General features: G+C 40.1%; 1 protein-coding gene across 2 annotated transcripts in view; it reads right to left on the bottom strand.

The window, feature by feature from the left end:
• CDIN1 (CDAN1 interacting nuclease 1) overlaps positions 1 to 11,424 on the bottom strand; it is a 180,382-nt gene that overhangs the window by 36,570 nt on the left and 132,388 nt on the right. The gene's annotated exons all lie outside the window — the stretch shown is intronic.

An 11,424-nucleotide genomic window follows, 5' to 3' on the forward strand; every position in this document is an offset into this window, starting at 1 on the left:
TATTGAGCCTTTCCACTTTATATAATGTAAAAAATATACACTGGTTACAGAAATATCTGTTTCATCAGAAACATTAGGTAGCTGAGCATGTGAATAAAGGCTTCTCTATATTGCTAGTGAGATGAAAAGTCAATATATTTGTCTTCTCTTGTTAGCTCTTATCCTGGGTCTCTGCTCTTCTAATCTTAAAGGTCAGATCTGAATGGAATTGATATATGTGCCTAAACTTGGAACACCACTCCTGCAGATCCTGTCTCCAGCAGCTCATTTCCCAGGTGTCTGGGGCAAAGAAGACCTCAGCTTTTGACCCCAGAATTCTCCACAAGCCTGAAGTTCTGCTGCTCCGCGGGCCCTGGTGCACCTTGGTTGTACCACCATCACCTTGTCGTCTTGTTCAGGCTTTTTTCCTGGCTAGGATACAGAAGTTAGGTAAACTTCTCTTTGGGGTTTCATCTATATGTTAATCTAAAAGCAAACCTACATATGGTGAGTCAATCAATCTCTACTTGAAGTGCAATGATAGCAACTTTTTTCTCATAGAACACATATGGGGGGAGAGTGAGTTGCTGTCCCCTCTCTTATACAATTGCATTTTGGTAAGTGCATTAATATGTATTTGGTTTTCTCCTTCACATGAAGGATAGATTTAGATTGACTGAAGACATATCTGAAATAGCACTGTGATGCTCATTCTTCTTCCCACTTTCTGGCCCATGAAGCTCGAGTTCTTTCCGCATCAGAATGACTGTGACAGATGAGAGTGGAGACTGTTAAGTGTGCCCACAGGTTTGGACTCCCACTTGTGCCTTTCTGAGCCCAAGAAGGTGCTGTAACCACCTGCCTTTCCACAGAAGTGTATTGAGAGAGGGCTGTGTGTCTTCTGTACGTTGGAAGAATTCTGTACATCTATTTATTGGGAAAGCATTTGTAGGCACTTAAATTTAAGGCTTTGGATTGTATGTAGATGGAGACACTGCAATGTCCTTAACGGAGACTCCTGCTTCAGGGGGAAAAAAAGAATTTGCATATAGATCTGCCCAGTCCGTTCCTGCTGCGGTAGGTGTGCTGCCCTTCAGGTGGCTGTTCAGTCTGGAGGTGGTTTCTGACGCTCCTCCTGAGGTGGACAGCTGCTTCTGTGAACAGCACAAGGAACTCAGCCCCTAAATAGGGATTTCACATGTATTTCCTCAGAACAGTTAGGCTGCACAGCACTTCGTTGCAGCACCTGCTTGGTGCTTGTGTGAGCTCGACAGTATCTCATACTGTGCACTACTTAGCTTTGCAGAGTTGGTAAAGCCTGCGTTATGTTCCAGTAGGCATCACTGACTAAAGTGCTTTCTGTTGGGGACCACTCCAAATGCTCTGCTAACAGAAAACATCCCACTGGGATTCTGCCTTACTGTCTACTACATCTCCTGCTAAATAATAGTCTGTATATGGACAAAAAAAAAAAGGTCAGCTTTATACCTGAACAAATCTGATATACAGCTGAGTTGCTTCTCCTTGACTGAGAGCATCCGTGCAACTGTCTATGTCTATTCTCTCATATAGAAATAAATAAAAAACATAGCTGCGTTTAATTTCCAGTTGAAGTATTTTAGAAAGCTGGATAGGGATTTGGCTTAACAGATTCCTGTGAAATAATTGGTAAGTGATGTCTAGAGGCAATGTGTTCAGCTATTGCTGACTGCACTAGAAAAACCCCACTCATGATTTCTCAGTTCATGTCTTGGAAGGTATGACAAGGTATCTCTTGTAGGCTGTAGTATATGTATTGTCACACAGTGCTTAGAAACTGCAGTCCCTCTAAATTAAATGGGTAATATCCCCCCTGAACATCAGTGGTAGGGCTAAATTACTTTTAAGAGCTATGTATGAGGCTTTTTAGAGCTGAGATAAGTCTAAAACATTTAAGTTGTTAATTTCTGATGTTAACTACTGAATTTCATGGGGCAATCGAAAATACAAATGTGTGTGCTCACTTATTTGCAAAGTCCTTTTCAGATTCGGTATACAGTAACCTCACTTTGCCTTGCTTTGGAGAAAATTTAGGCTGAGTATAGAAGAATAAAAGTGCATTGCAAATATTTTGGTTTGGGCAGCATAAGATTGCCTTTGAATGTTACCTGGGAAACAGACAAACAAAAAACCCAACCACAAACCCAAACAACTGTTACACCAAAAAAGCAAACTGCAGAAGTACAGAAGCACAGCTGTACAAGGGACTTAGAAACTGACGTACTGTCCGTTGTGGTTTATTCCAGTGCAGTCTTTTGGCAATAAACTTCACTTTAATGCCTCAGTTTACCTGTGTCAGAGCTGCAGTGGGAAAACTAGTATCTTCAAACTGTTGTTAGATTAGTGGTGTCAGAAGAATGTCACCCACCCTTACACAACACTAGCAGAATAACTGTTGATGTTCACTGGGACTTCTCAGTGTGAGACTTGTATATCTGGAAGAACCTAAGTCTGTTTTGAAGTCCGAGGCAGGTATCTAACCCGAGTTTTTGGTTATTGCTGTAACAGGACTATTTTTAGAATCATACTGGGCTGCTTTTGTTTGCTGTGATCCCTTCCTGCTTAGTCATCACAGTCCATCTGCTCCAGTGAACTTCAAAGTTAAATACCTTTCCGAGTGCGTACACACTAAGATGCACACCTGGACCACCCCGCTACCATGAATTCTGCTGCTCCTCATTCCAGCAGGAGAGCTGTCCGAGGCAGCCATCTTCACAAAGCTTTTAGCTTTGTACACATCTTCATGGTGGAAGTCGGTCTCTCTTCGGCTACTCCGTGCAACTGCATTGTCCCCGAGTCTCAGCTGAGTTAACGAGATACTTCGTTTCACACAAAAATGGTTTTGTTCTTTAGGCTGTGGCTTTTGATGAAGGCTTTTAGAAGATTGTCCCAGGTGGAACTGCTAACAGGGCCAAAGCCTGTCTCCTGCATTGGCAACAGAGGTAGCTGCAGCAGGGCATCATGCAGGAGTTGTGGAATATGCCAGGGATGTGTTCCTGATGGTACAGCCAGGAAAGATTTCTGCATCCATAGAGCTTCAGTTGGATTCCTTCAGACTAAGCTTGACTTCTCCAAATAAAACAGTTTAGCATGAATTCACCACATAAATCCCAGCTCTCTCCCCTTGATTAATCTGGAACCCGAGAAAAGCATTAGCTGTGGTGGGGTGTTTGATTTCTTTTTTCTTTTTGGTTTTTTTTCTCCTCCTTAGCAGCATGCTTGCTGTACTTTTTGTCTTACCACCTGATTAGCCAGAGATACGCCAGATCCTTTGAAGAGAAATCTCACCTTGCAGTTCAGAGGCTTGTGAATTCATTCTGCCTGAACTATTTCTGTGACAAATCTGCTAATTTCACACATAGAAAAGTCACATCTAACAGACAGTTCACTACAGGCTCTGCTAGTCCAATTCTCATTTTCATGCCTTACACATTAAGCTAGAAGTCCTCCTGGCCACCTTTGGTATTAACTACATCTCTGCAACGCCATTATATTCGGACCATGCAATGACAGTTTTGCATCTGGAGGTACCATGTGAACAGACTTTCTGATGAAATCACCAGGCCTCTGACTGTGTCTGTCTGGGCCTCCTAGTGTCCCTGGCAATTTTTTTTTTTCCTTTTTGAAGTACTTTGACTTTTTTTCCTTCTTTCTTGCCCTTGCTATAATTGGGGAATTAAGAGCATTCACCACCCACAACAAAAAAAACAGCCAAGCAAAAAAAATCCAAACCCCAAACCAAGCACACCTAAACACCCTCAGTGGTACAGCTGACATTTGGGGCACAAGGGAAGTAAATCACCGTTGTATTGCTATTTCATTATAGCTGTATTCATCAGTAGGTTCAAATGTTTGTCTTAAGCTCCATCTTATAAACTCTAAGTGGTTAGTTCATTGTAAGGAAGAGTGAAATATGGAGATGGGTTGGTAAAGTGCATTACAAGACAGTTGCATTTCCCTTTGTTCCTTGGTTCAGGTCAGCCACGCTTTAAACCACGGAGATGCATCTTGTTTAGCTTTCACGTGTTTAGAAATATGGAAGGATGGCTGGTCTGTGTCTCACATGCAGCCCAGCATCAGCACTCATTCACTTACTTGAGAACTGTTCAGCATTTTCGTGATCTGATGAGATTTATGTTTCGAGCTGGTTCAGTGACTCAAGACACATCTTTTAAAACATGAACAAAATAATGTTACCATATGCTGTGTATCAGCCAGTGGACAATTCTGGAACAAATCAGTTACATCCCTGAAAGCTGTGGTGGTTTTTTCTTTTTTTGACTGAATTCAAATAGTACTTTATGCTCCCTTTTCACTACATGAATAATGCCACACAGAGGTAACTTTATCAGGTCAAAGATACCTCTTATTTCACGATAAACCTGTGTACCTTCAGTGTGCTCATCCGCCATACAGCATACTTCGTGCCACTCAGATACATCTAAAACTTGCCAATATTCTTGCAGCATTTGTATCATGGTATTTTTGGCAGAGGCTATATACAAAGAAGAGAAATCTATCAGCTCTGTTTTCCTTCTCCAAGCATTGACTTTTATACTGCATCACCAGAGCTTTAATAATTGTAAATCGGCAAATACATAAATGTTTTCTAAGTCGCTGAAGGAGTGCTGATTTACAGCACAGCAGAAGACCTGGCTCCACAACTCGAGCAGGTAAACTGCGCCGAGGGTGTTTCTGACAAAGGTATTATTGCAGTCATGTGGGTGAATGGAACTTTCCAAAGTGAGAACAATGCAGAAAGATTAAACAAACTAGACAATGAAACAACTATTTAAAAATATCTTCATTTTTAGCACATTGGCAAGTGGAATGCATCTAGTTAAAGTATACAAGTCTCACAAGCTGCCTCTCAATCTGGACCCGTGGAGCTGTGAGAAAGCACCGCAGCGAGGAGGAGAGAGACAGCGAGAAATCAGAGTAAAACTGCAGATGATGGGAATGTGTTGTATAACTGCTTGCAGACTCCACGCCAGTGCGGCGAACTCCTTGTTCTGCTAAGGTCAGTACCAATCCTGTTGCTGATTCAGTGCTGTTGAGCCAGATGATAAAACCAACTAACTGCTGAAATGGAGAGTTGTAGTTTGGTTCTTCTGTTGCTGGTCTGTCAAGGCTTGGATCCAAACCTGGGATTTCATCCTCATGATGGGTCCTTTCCTTTGTTTTCCTCTGCTCCTGATTCACATCAAATTCGCCTCGCCAAAGAATTCAGGAAAATGCTTTTTGAGATCTTTGAAGGAAATATGAGGCCAAGAAATCAGAAAATGCTTTGCTGTTTAGCTGTTAGTATTTATAAAACCAGGAAGCCATCACTTACAGGCTTGTCATACAAGGGCTAAATAGACAGAGGAAGTCATGTTCGAACACTGTTAGTGGCTCAGTGGGAAGCACAGCAATGCCTTTGACTGGCTAACGTATTGAAAAGCAAAACTTGTGTACATTAGAGTTTTAAGGTGTCACTGTTGTAAATATGCTGCCTACTATGTCTCTAAGAACGCTAAGGTTTCTGAGCCTTCATGACAGAGCTCTTACAAACAGACCACTTTGTGTACGTAAGTTCTTGTGCCTAAGTAACTGAAGAATGAAGGAAAAAGGCGTACAGCTTGCAAAATGGAAATCGGGAGGCTGCAAATTACACAGTAAAGGCTAGCCATAATGAGTGATAACATATTTTCCTTCTAAACAGACTCTTCAATGTTACTTTTCCAGGTAATGGGTATCATCTCATCTGGGACATAATTAAAACTCCCCGTTGTTGCTCAAATGCTAGATACTTAATTTTCTTCTCTGTCTGTAGTTAGTATTGAGTAAGTTCTCTGTCTCTGGTTGAGGAGCATAAAACAATTATGCACAGCATTAATGGACAGGATTGTTTCAAGCTAAGTACAGCATGGATTAGGTAAATGGGAGACAAAGGTAAATCTATGACACTTACCACCTCGCATTCCTGTGACAGATCTGCTTGTCATGACACAAAGCTTTGAGTTTCCAGGGCCTGTGGGTTGCTGGAGCACGGACAACTCATGCAACTCTTGCCCTCTTTGGTTGCCTACAACAAACCTTGCAGAAAGGCTGGGGTGAAATGAAAGCACAGGACAACTTGTGTTGACAGAAGCCTCCAACTTTTTGGCAAGTCAGCATGAGCTCATCAGGAGAGCCAAGAAATTCGGCTAGCAATAACAGAATTGTTAAGATAATCAAGCTAACTGTGAGAACTGAGAGTCTGGACCTTCATGGCATATGCACACCTAACCAAAAGAACCTGCTGCTGCTGCAAGCTCCATTTAGCAGACTCTTCCCTGCTACATATTTTGTTTAAGTAAATGTTTATTTCACAAAAACTGAGCTGTAAGCCACATGTCTCTGACTATGAAGACTGGTGTTAGGAGTTTTATGAGCATATCCTATGATGGATCTATCCCGTTTGTGTTACATTTTATTGGTGACAGCTAACCTTCAAACTCATCCACGTAATAGACTTGAAACACTGAATGCTTTAACTTCTTGACTTCAGTCGGATTACACATGTAAAAAACTTTGTGAATCACACCAAGTATTTAAATATTCCCAAAGGGTGCGATTAGAATTCAAACTAAACTTCACAGATCACCGAAGTAGTTTGAAGTCAGCAAGTCAAAACTCTAAAAATGCACCAACAAGTAGTGTATGCAAGAAGGAAATAGGATGAAAAAATTATCAATTTGGGATGAATCTGGATGTGAGCATTGTAAAGAGCCCCAGACTAAACCGAAGCCACCAACTTGTCATTGAGGGAATGTAATTGCCTAACAAATATGGTCACAGAGTTCAAATATTTGAACACAGAATTCAAATATGGAAAAGGTCAGAAAAAGAAGGCAGCCATCAGACTTCTCCATATTTGTAATTAGATGAGATGTAACAGGCTTATTATAGCAAAAAAAGATTTAGGTAAGACACTGGAAGATCTTCCTAACTACAAAAAGATGGGTAGTGGAATGGATTCCCGTAATTTTCCTAAGCATCTCCATCGTTGGAGTTTTTCAAGAACAGATCAGACAGACATTTAAGCTGATCTGTATAGACAGTCTTGCCTCAGAGGAAGGATGAAACTCTGTGTCTTGAGACCAAACTGTGTCTACACTTTTTTTTTTCCATGATATGTAGCCAGACTATTTTTTCTAAATGTATTTCATCATTTGTGTGTGATGCAATGCTAAACACATTAAAATAAGGCTGCTTAAAGTGTGTATGTAAAGAAACTGATTAAAGTAATTGTCATGTTTTTCCACTCATTACGGAGCTAGCACGCCGAGGTAGAATACAAAGTGGAGTGTGGCGTGAATGCTCATTATGGAAAAGCAGGAAAAAAAATAAATTAATCCAGTATATCCATTTGTAATGTAAAACGTTTTCTGGTAATAGAGCTTGCATTTCCACAGTACTCTTCTACTTGGGGTTTCAGAGTGCTTTCAGAAATGTTCTTAGCACCCCTGAGGCACTTTGTGAGGTGAGACAACATCTGTGCCGCTTCACACTGGAGACAGAAGCCCCAAAACGTCCAGGTCACGTTCTAAAACCTGCTGGCTCCAAGCTGGGCCGGGCCTGGCCTCCTCCAGGTGCAGCTCATCCCCTCTTCTCTGTCACACTCTCTCAACATCACTGTCACTTGTCAACTCACAGAAATGTCTCTACGCTTTCACGAACATTTAAACACGGGATACCAACCTGTACAACAGGGATAAGTGTAGAGTTATCACCCTTTCCTTAAGACATCTACCAACACACCTATAAAGAGCATGCAAGTCACAGGGACTTTTATGAGAGAAAGGCTGACTGGAATTTATTAATATAAAAAATAATTAAAATGTATGTATTATACATATTTATATATAAATTTACAGTATTGATATAAATAAATACATAAAAATAAAACAATTTTATTCCCTTGATCTAGTCTCTTCTGTTGTCTCTCTGTAGGACAGAGATCCCAGGAGACTTTGTATGTGTTTGTACAGCACATTGGACCAAACAGGCATCGATCTTGGCAAGAGTCTCTCACTGATAGTATTAAATGAATGATGTCTCACATGTTTGTGTCTTAATGCTACAGTCATATACTCTGGAAACTTGAATTTGCACTATGTAAGCTTGTCTTGGTGCTTGTTTAGGTATTTTTGAAAATAATTATTTAATAGTTGTTGTTTGACACAGTTCTGTAATTCCTGTTCCACCATTTTGCATGTCTGCTTTATGTTAACAGTGAATACTTGGGCTGTGCAACAAAGTAGTTGCTGTGTGGATTAATACTTCTCCATGTTCATATTATTGTCATTCAGCAAGTTCTCAGAGGTAAATACATTACAGTAAATCCATCTGTTCATATACAGTTGATCAATCCGTTAAATATCTATGTAAAGAAAAGTGTTTTCCTGGTATTAGGGGGATTCACATTCTATAAAAACATAACTTAGCACTACTATGCCTTACACTGCCCTTCGCTGCACTTTGTGGTGTCACTGTTAGAAGCAACAGCAAAAAGTATTTATACAGTATAGGGAAAACCCCTCCATACTCCCTAATAATGAGAATAACCTTAGCCAAGCATATTTCTCTGAGAATTAATAACTATCTGGGGTTAATGGTCACTGGCTTCACCTTAGGCCCTCAATTAATCCCTGAACCTCAACTGTTATTACCTAATTGACTTAGTTTCATTTCATTTTAACATTTCAAAGTGATCTTCCTAAAATCACAGTGACAGAGTAACGTGGTCTCTGTAGATGTGCACTGACACGGTTTCAATATTGTTACTTTGTCTCCATCCACCCGCATTGACATTTCGTTTTGTTTTGACACCACTGTGCCACATCTATGGATCCGTGCAGATGACACGCGACTGTTCAGCTCGGGTGAAAGCCTGTCCAGGAGCGAGGGCAGGCTGACATCTCACAGAGGGACACAATGCCAGCTCAAAGCTACTAAGCAGAACTGTTACCATTGCGAACGATTGTTATCACTGTGAATATGATTTGTATGTGGGTAAAGGGAAGAAAGTCAGATAAAATTTCACTTGGAAATCCTGCTGGTTTTCTTAAGAAACAAACAAACAAAAATGTTTTCACTTAGATCAGCTTAGAAATGCAGCCTGAAAAATACACCAGGTAATGTAGTTAAAGAGAAGTTTTTTGATATTACCATTTCACGCTTATTTGAGGCCACAAATAAATCACGCAAACCTCTTGTGTTCCAAGAATATAATGTCAATGCAAGTAGCTGAATACTGTAAGATGTAACTCTAAATCAAGAACTCCTTATAAAAATAGGGCATCCAAATGAATTCTTATTATTATGTGGAAAAGTTTTGAAAAAGTCTTTTGAAGCTCTTTGATCCAGCTTTGAAATAATTTCAGTAGATGACTATTGTAAGAAACCCATAATTTATAGTAGCTGACCTAAGCTGCTCTTTGTATAACAGCCATATATGAAACAATAGCAGGAAAGTGAAAAACACAAGGGGAACTAAAACTGCTCTGTTTATTATTTAGCTCATAATTACATATTCCTTATTTAATCTTTTGAATCCTGGCATGTTCTTAATAATACAGGTTCAAATAATATTTACTATACACAGGAGAGTTAGTTTTGAGTAACGCATTTAGACTATCCAAACTTTGTGTAACTTGTGACCTTTCCCTAACCTAAGCGAGGTCTATTTTATACAGATCGTACTAGATAGACATTTTCTCTATCAATGGTGAAGTTGCTGCCAAGCTCCCATTGTTAGCGAGTTCATTTTTCAACAGGCACACTTTAGGTTCCTATCACACCACGGTAAAGAGTGAGCCCTTGAGGTTTCTTCTTTTGTCAATGTAATAAAAGTTATTTCTGAATAACCTGCAAATCCGCAACAAATGGCCCTTTGTGACTTAGAATAACACGATAGGAGGAATTTTTCTTTTTTTTTTTGCAGGCAGCCTCCTATTTTATCCCATAATATTAATAGTTGAGCAGCATTTGTCTTAACATAATCTCATCCTTGAAATAACAAAAGCACGTTTCTAACTACAGCTATTCTCACTCCATATTCACTAGGTGCAGAAGATCCCTTCAGAAGCTATCTAAATAGCAAGACTGCTTCAGCTGAAGTTGAAAGAAGAATCAAGTTCAATTCTGTGTACTTTTTGTTGACCCCTGAGGAGTCGTAATCAACTCTGGTAAATATGAACAACCTGTAGGATGTACAAGTTTTTGCCAGAACGACTGTGGTTTGAAATCAGGGAGTGAGCCATCTTTTCCCTTCTGAGCCAAGTAGGTTTTGGCACGGGAGGAAAGCTAAACGTTTGACTTCACCAGACCTTCTGGCAGCAGTGCTGCACAAGCGAGGCATGGACTTGCAGAAAGCAAGTCTCCTTAATGAAAGAGACCGCTGCAACAGCTGAATTCCGAACACTGGCTGTGCCTGTTCTCTAGCAGCACGGATGCACTCTCAACTCAGTCCTTTGTACAGGAGTGATGGTACTGCACTAGTGCTCTGCTCTGTGAACATTTCGAGCCTGCAGAAATGATCTGTATTTCAAACCAAGAGAGTGAGGAGGGGCATCACAACGCTTCTCTGTTGCAACACGACGTAGAAATTTGAGGATGGTCTGCCTGTTACCTAAAGCTGCTATTTAAATCAGAGTAAGAGCAAAATTGGTGAGATGGTGTGTCAGCCCAAATGTATACAAAACTGGGAACAGCACTCTTCAGATGTAGCATTGGAAGCAGAAGCAGGCAGTAGAAAACACAGGACAGACTTTTCAAAGGGGAAACAAGGGCAAATGGGAGGATACTGAATAAATAAATGTGAAATGGTTCAAAAAGATGGAAAATTAAATCCCCCCCTTTTAAACGCAAATGGAAAGAGCCACGAACAGTATTCTGTAGTACTCTAGATGGTGGAGAAATCCAAAAGCAAATACATGGAAAGAATGACTTTTTGAATGAGCGAATATAACAAAACAGGATAAAAATTATTCACAAACTATCAGTACTATTAATGTGATAAAATAGAAATGAGGTAAGCACAGTAAGATATTTGGTCTTTTTTCTTCAGCTTTAGCTCAGAAGTTTTATTCCACTCTGAGCTGGCTTTAGGGAAAGATTATTAAACTCATACTAGTAACATGTCCTCAGAATACAAGAATAGTAAAAAATGTTTTCTTTTTATACTAGAATGTGACCCACCATTGTGCTGTTCCTCCTATACAAGGAAGTTTTACTTCCCTATTCAACACGATTACATCAATTCCTAAAGCTCAGAACAGGCCTTATTACAGTGCTTGTAAGAGCAGATGCTTGGCAAGTCTATATATGCCAGTGAGAACATCATTCAGTTTTATGCACACTTCTGTATTCTAGCTTGGC

The sequence above is a fragment of the Opisthocomus hoazin genome, chromosome 7 (genome assembly GCF_030867145.1).
Source record: "Opisthocomus hoazin isolate bOpiHoa1 chromosome 7, bOpiHoa1.hap1, whole genome shotgun sequence".
NCBI lineage: Eukaryota > Metazoa > Chordata > Aves > Opisthocomiformes > Opisthocomidae > Opisthocomus > Opisthocomus hoazin.